Raw genomic sequence first — 7,267 nt, 5'->3', positions numbered from 1 at the left:
TGTACTTCGTTCAGATTTTATTAATGCTTGAATAAGGTGACGATTAATAATTGACTGCGGTTGATATAAAAGATTACCAGGTCTTTGAGTCTATTCCGAAGACAACAGCTCCATAAACATGCTTCCGTGGTGCCCCGACTTCCTAGTTAACACATTTAAATGATTAGTTTAATCAGGGGTAATATTAATTACAGATAATTGATTTTATAAAATAACATGTCATATCATTGAATCCATAGTAAAAGACCTGACATAGTACATACATAAATATTACACATGTACTTATTATATTTAACCTTTATTTTGACAGGGAGTAGAGGTCTCTTTTACAGAGGAGCCCTGTAATTACAATTCTATATTGAGTGTTCTATGAGTGAGTGTGTACTTCTACTGTTACCTGCTGCCCTCGCTTTCCTCGTTGATGCCGGCCTCCTTGGCTCTGGGCCGTGTGGCAGCCAGGACCTGCTCCAGATCATCCTTCTCAAACAGGTTGGGCACCTCTCCACTGTTCAACATGTTGTTAATGTCCTCTAGGAACTCCTCCACCACGATCTGATGAACAACAATACACACATGCAATGGAGGGGGATGGAAACATGCCTGAGAACTGAAGACTGAAGCTGTAGCTTCCAGGGCTAATGCCTCGGCTTCTGCTCAGTGGGGTAATGAGGTGATGAGTCACAGAGGTGGCATGGTTTGGCAAGCAGATGGTCACAGATAAACACTGGCCATAGCTACCCATTAGCTGTCTGGTACAGTCTTTATAGAGGAACCTGCTATCTTCCCATCACATAGTCTCCATAAATACTACTGTCTGGTACAGTGTTTATAGACCTGCTATATCACATAGATAAATACCTGTCTGGTACAGTCTGACCTGCTATCTGCCCATCACATAGTCTCCATAAATATTACTGTCTGGTACAGTCTTTATAGACCTGCTATCTGCCCATCACATAGTCTCCATAAATACTACTGTCTGGTACAGTCTTTATAGAGGAACCTGCTATCTGCCCATCACATGGCCCCCTTGCACACACCACCTGTACTTGTAAACTCTCCCCTCCTCTCCCCCTCCCCTCCCTACCTGTGTGTCAGTGAAGAGGAACACCATGTCCTTGCCCTCCACCCCAGCCATCTTGAACAGTCGTCTCAGGTCTTCATGGAAGCTGTCGTAGTTGTATCCTCGGCTCAGTTCTATCTGGAAGCAGCGCATGCCGCACATGTGGGCCGCCAGCCGCGTCAGTGACTGTTTCCCTGCAAGTGCCCCCCACGCCCACCAATAGGGCGTTACCGCGCTCCTGGCGGATCATACGCGCTATCCTATAGGAACAGAAGGACTGGCTCAGGAAGTAAGCAAGTTAACAAATTGAAGCATTACAAAATCACAAAAACAAAAACTAACTCTTTATGGGGTTCTGGACAAAATAAGTTCACTAAATAGGGAATAGGGTGTCATTAAAGATGCTAATCAGTCCACTAAATAGGGAATAGAGTGTCGTTAAGTATGCTAATCAGTCCACTAAATAGGGAATAGGGTGTCATTAAAGATGCTAATCAGTCCACTAAATAGGGAATAGGGTGTCATTAAAGATGCTAATCAGTCCACTAAATAGGGAATAGGGTGTCATCAAGTATGCTAAATAGTCCACTAAATAGGGAATAGAGTGTCGTTAAGTATGCTAATCAGTCCACTAAATAGGGAATAGGGTGTCATTAAGTATGCTAATCAGTCCACTAAATAGGGAATAGGGTGTCATCAAGTATGCTAAATAGTCCACTAAATAGGGAATAGAGTGTTGTTAAGTATGCTAAATAGTCCACTAAATAGGGAATAGAGTGTCCTAAATAGTCCACTAAATAGGGAATAGGGTGTCATCAAGTATGCTAATCAGTCCACTAAATAGGAATAGGGTGTCATCAAGTATGCTAAATAGTCCACTAAATAGGGAATAGAGTGTCGTTAAGTATGCTAAATAGTCCACTAAATAGGGAATAGAGTGTCGTTAAGTATGCTAAATAGTCCACTAAATAGGGAATAGGGTGTCATCAAGTATGCTAATCAGTCCACTAAATAGGGAATAGGGTGTCATTAAAGATGCTAATCAGTCCACTAAATAGGAATAGGGTGTCATTAAGTATGCTAATCAGTCCACTAAATAGGGAATAGGGTGTCATTAATCAGTCCACTAAATAGGAATAGGGTGTAGATAATCAGTCCACTAAATAGGGAATATGGTGTCATTAAAGATGCTAATCAGTCCACTAAATAGGGAATAGGGTGTCATCAAGTCTAAATAGTCCACTAAATAGGGAATAGAGTGTCGTTAAGTATGCTAATCAGTCCACTAAATAGGGAATAGGGTGTCATTAAGTCAAATAGTCCACTAAATAGGAATAGAGTGTCATTAAGTATGCTAATCAGTCCACTAAATAGGGAATAGGGTGTCATTAAGTATGCTAATCAGTCCACTAAATAGGGAATAGGGTGTCATTAAAGATGCTAATCAGTCCACTAAATAGGGAATAGGGTGTCATCAAGTATGCTAAATAGTCCAAATAGGAATAGAGTGTCGTTAAGTATGCTAATCAGTCCACTAAATAGAATAGGGTGTCATTAATATGCTAATCAGTCCACTAAATAGGAATAGGGTGTCATTAAGTATGCTAATCAGTCCACTAAATAGGGTGTCATTAAGTATGCTAATCAGTCCACTAAATAGGGAATAGGGTGTCATTAAGTATGCTAATCAGTCCACTAAATAGAATAGGTGTCATTAAGTATGCTAATCAGTCCACTAAATAGGAATAGGGAATAGTCCCTAAATAGGGAATAGGGTGTCATTAAGTATGCTAAACAGTCCACTAAATAGGAATAGGGAAGCATTTAGCTAAAACATCTCGCATTAATTATATAGGGAATAGGGTGCAATTTCGAATGCATTCACTGCACTAATTAGGAATAGGGCTCTGTTCCCGAGTGTAAAATGACCTGGAGACGTGTTCTACAGTCCTGAAGAAACACCAGCTTGGTCTCCTTGGAGAAGGTCATGTTGTAGTCATCCAGGTAGTCCTGGAGCACAGCCCTGATCTTATCTGGCCTCTGTTAGGTCCTCATACAGACGATCTGCCTTCTCTGCACCCACCTAGAGGAGAGGAGAGGGAGGGAGGGAAAGGGGAGGAAGAGATGGAGGGGGAGAGAGGACAGGGAAGGATTGCGAGATAGATAGATAGATGGATGCTGTAAATGTTAAGCGCTTTGAGTACCTGGGAAATTGATTGGATTTATAGGCTTATAGCGCATTTTACCTTGATGAAATCTCCAAATATGATGGGTTTGGTCACAAAGTAATTGGGTTCTAAATTGAAGCCAAAATATTTGCCTGAAAGAAGAAGAACGGAAATATATTTAAAGAGTTGCTATTCATAGCTCAACAATTGTGGGACGTTTCAGATAAGGACATTGAAATGGCTTTCAAACTTAATATGTCAAAACACTGCTTAGTGAGAGGCAAAACTCTGAAAGTTCAAACTAGGTTCTATTGAACTCTGTGTTATGTTCTTACTGGCCAACTATGTCTAGGTTATATTAAACTCTGTGTTATGTTCTTACTGGCCGTCTAGCTCTAGGTTCTATTAAACTCTGTGTTATGTTCTTACTGGCCGTCTAGGTTCTATTAAAGTCTGTGTTATGTTCTTACTGGCCGTCTAGGTTCTATTAAACTCTGTGTTATGTTCTTACTAACTGTCTAGGTTCTATTACACTCTGTGTTATGTTCTTACTAACTGCCTAGGTTCTATTACACTCTGTGTTATGTTCTTACTGGCCATCTCAGAGACGATGGTGTTGAAGTAGGTTTTGTCTTCGTTGTTGATGAGGCGGTCGTGGAACACTCTCTGACACTCGTGACAGAACAGACGAATATCCCAGTCTGATCTCCACCGTGCCTGGCTCACACTGCAACATACCTAGAGGACAAACAGACAGAGGAGGAGAGAATGAGAGAGGTGGAGGTAGGGAGAGAGGAGGGAGGGGTTGAGTGGAGAAGGGAGGAGGGGGAAGGGAGGGAGGAGGGGAAGAGAGGGAGCGGGGGGAGGGAGGAAAGCAAAAGAAGGCAGGGAGGGATAAGAGAGAGAATGAGAGAGGGAGGTGGAGAGAGAGAGAGAGGGAGGTGGAGAGAGAGACGGAGGAGGAGGGGGAGGGGGAGTGTGGGGAGGTGAAGGGAAGAGAGAGGGTAAAGAGGCAGGGAGGGAGAGAGAATGAGGAGGAGGTGAAGGGAGGAGAGGGAGAGGGGACGGAGAGGTAGAGGCAGGGAGGGAGAGAATGAGGAGGGAGGTGAAGGGAGGGGGAGGGAGGGAGGCAGGTAGGGAGAGAGAATGAGGAGGGAGGTGAAGGGAGGGAGAGGGAGAGAGGCAGGGAGAGGGAGAGAGGGCAGGGAGGGAGAGAGAATGAGGGGAGGGGGAGGTGAAGGGAGGGAGAGAGGGGTGAAGGTAGGGAGAGAGGGAGGGAGGGGTGAGAGGAGAAGGGAGGGAGAGAGGGATGAAGGGAGGGAGAGAGATGGAGGAGGAGTGAAAGGGAGGGAGAGAGGGGGGTGAAGGTAGGGAGAGAGGAGGGAGGGGTGAGAGGAGAAGGGAGGGAGAGAGGGGGATGAAGGGAGGGAGGAGAGATGAGAGGGAGTGGGAGGCAGGGAGGAGAGGGAGAGGGAGCGGGGGAGGGAAGGTGAAGGGGGAGGGAAGAGGGAGGTAAAAAGGCAGGAGGGTTAGATGGATTTAACATGATTTATTTACGACCAGAGAATAATAAAACATGATTCAACTTGGTGGTTCTCACCCTGCAACCTTAACACGTGAAGAAGTAAAGACAAGTCTAATATCTGCTGTTGACACATCCCTGTTGTTATCAATGTTATGCAACGCTAGGGATGCTTGAGGAGATATGATGGGTCGGACATACCAGAGGATCCATGTTCAAGTCTTGTTAGAAAGTTGAGGGCATTAATGTGACCCACGCTGCGCCCTCAGCAAGAATGGGGGCTGGGTTGGCCTTATTCGCCTGGGTAAGTATTAATGCTGGTGTGTGTATGTGAGTGTATGTATGTGTGTTAGTGTGTGTTTACGCTGCAGTGTGTGTGTATGTGTGTGTTCTGCATGGTGACTCTAGCGGGGGTCAGGGGAGTAGTAGTCACTTCCAACTCAGGCCTCTCTGCTCTGATGATGGTTGTGAGGCTGCTGGGTAGAGGACTGGTACTGTCTCTGTCTGGACTTCAGGCTACAACCAAGAGCATCTCAGTCCATCAGCTACTTTAATAACTTACAAGTGAAAAAGCCAAGACAAACTTTCTCACCCTGGACACACTTGGAGAGGTCCCTGAGGTTGAAGACGTAGTGTGTGTGTGTGTGTGTGTGTGTGTGTGGGTTTGTGTCTCACCCTGGACACACTTGGAGAGGTCCTTGAGGGTGAAGACGTTAGTGTGTGTGTGTGTGTGTGTGTGTGTCTCACCATGAACACACTTGAAGGTCCCTGAGGGTGAAGACGTAGTGTGTGTGCGTGTGTCTCACCCTGGACACACTTGGAGAGGTCCCTGAGGTTGAAGACGTAGTGTGTGTGTGTGTGTGTGTGTGTGTGTGTGTTTGTGTCTCACCCTGGACACACTTGGAGAGGTCCCTGAGGTTGAAGACGTAGTGTGTGTGTGTGTGTCTCACCCTGGACACACTTGGAGAGGTCCCTGAGGGTGAAGACGTTAGTGTGTGTGTGTGTGTGTCTCACCCTGGACACACTTGGAGAGGTCCCTGAGGGTGAAGACGTAGTGTGTGTGTGTGTGTGTGTGTGTGTGTGTGTGTGTCTCACCCTGGACACACTTGGAGAGGTCCCTGAGGTTGAAGACGTAGTGTGTGTGTCTCACCCTGGACACACTTGGAGAGGTCCCTGAGGTTGAAGACGTAGTGTGTGTGTGTGTCTCACCCTGGACACACTTGGAGAGGTCCCTGAGGTTGAAGACGTAGTGGGACTTGGCTGGTGTAGGCAGGAGGTCCACAGACATGCGGTGGTAGATCTCTACTGCTGCGTCTACGATGCTGCCTGCTGAAGACCTCACCGCCTGGGGGAACTCACTGAGGAAACCACTGAGGATGGCCTGGGGGGAGAGACCGTTCCAACAGGGAGAGTTAAGCGTATCGTGGGCTTGAGGGTGTGTGTGCTTGAATATGCCCTTGAGGAGAGAGGGCAGACTCAAGACACACACGTGATTGTGTGTGAGTGTGTGTGTGGTCTTGTTCTTCTGAATCCCCCACAAGGATAATGAAACAAGGCAAATTCTCCCTCGTGGGGACATTTCCCACATCCCCATGACAACAAAGTTCATTTTAAGATTAGGGGTTACGTTTAGGGTTAGGGTTAGAATTAGGGTTAGAATTAGTGTTATGGTAAGGCATTATTGGTTAGGTTTAGGAGATAGGTGTAGGGTTTGGGTTAAGGTTAGGGGTTATTCTTATGGTTAGAATTAGGGTTAGGGTAAGGCATTAGTGGTTAGGTTTAGGAGATAGTTGTAGGGTTAGTGGGTAGGATTAAGGGTTGGGAAAGGCATTAGTGGTTCCGGTTTAGGAGATAGGTGTAGGGTCTGGGTTAAGGTTTAGGGGTTAAGGAAAACATGATTTTGAATGGAAATCAATTATAGGTCCCAACGAGGATAGGAAAACACGTGTGAGGAGAGTTGATCTGTAATTAAACTACCACAGCTTGTTAAGGGGCTGTGAGGGAGAGAACATGACGATAGTCGATCTGTAATTAAACTATCACCGCTTGTTAAGGGGCTGTGAGGGAGAGGACATGACGAGAGTCGATCTGTAATTAAACTACCACAGCTTGTTAAGGGGCTGTGAGGGAGCGGACATGACGATAGTCGATCTGTAATTAAACTACCACAGCTTGTTAAGGGGCTGTGAGGGGAGAACATGACGAAGTCGATCTGTAATTAAACTACCACAGCTTGTTAAGGGGCTGTGAGGGAGAACAGGACGATAGTTGATCTGTAATTAAACTACCACAGCTTGTTAAGGGGCTGTGAGGGGAGCGGACATGACGATAGTCGATCTGTAATGAAACTACAGCTTGTTAAGGGGCTGTGAGGAGAGGACATGACGATAGTCGATCTGTAATTAAACTACCACAGCTTGTTAGGGGGCTGGAGGGAGAGGACAGGACGATAGTCGATCTGTAATTAAACTACCACAGCTTGTTAAGGCTGTGAGGGAAGAGGACATGAGGAGA

At 45.8% G+C, this 7,267-nt stretch overlaps 1 pseudogene; it reads right to left on the bottom strand.

Moving 5' to 3' along the window:
• Positions 1-393: 393 nt before the first annotated feature.
• LOC135535175 (dynein axonemal heavy chain 6-like) overlaps positions 394-7,267 on the bottom strand; it is a 23,880-nt pseudogene continuing 17,006 nt past the window's right edge.

This window comes from Oncorhynchus masou, unplaced genomic scaffold (assembly GCF_036934945.1).
Source record: "Oncorhynchus masou masou isolate Uvic2021 unplaced genomic scaffold, UVic_Omas_1.1 unplaced_scaffold_4568, whole genome shotgun sequence".
NCBI classification, from domain to species: Eukaryota; Metazoa; Chordata; class Actinopteri; order Salmoniformes; family Salmonidae; genus Oncorhynchus; species Oncorhynchus masou.
The sequence above is the reverse complement of the archived record's forward strand: the minus strand, read 5'-3'. Positions and strand labels throughout refer to the sequence as shown.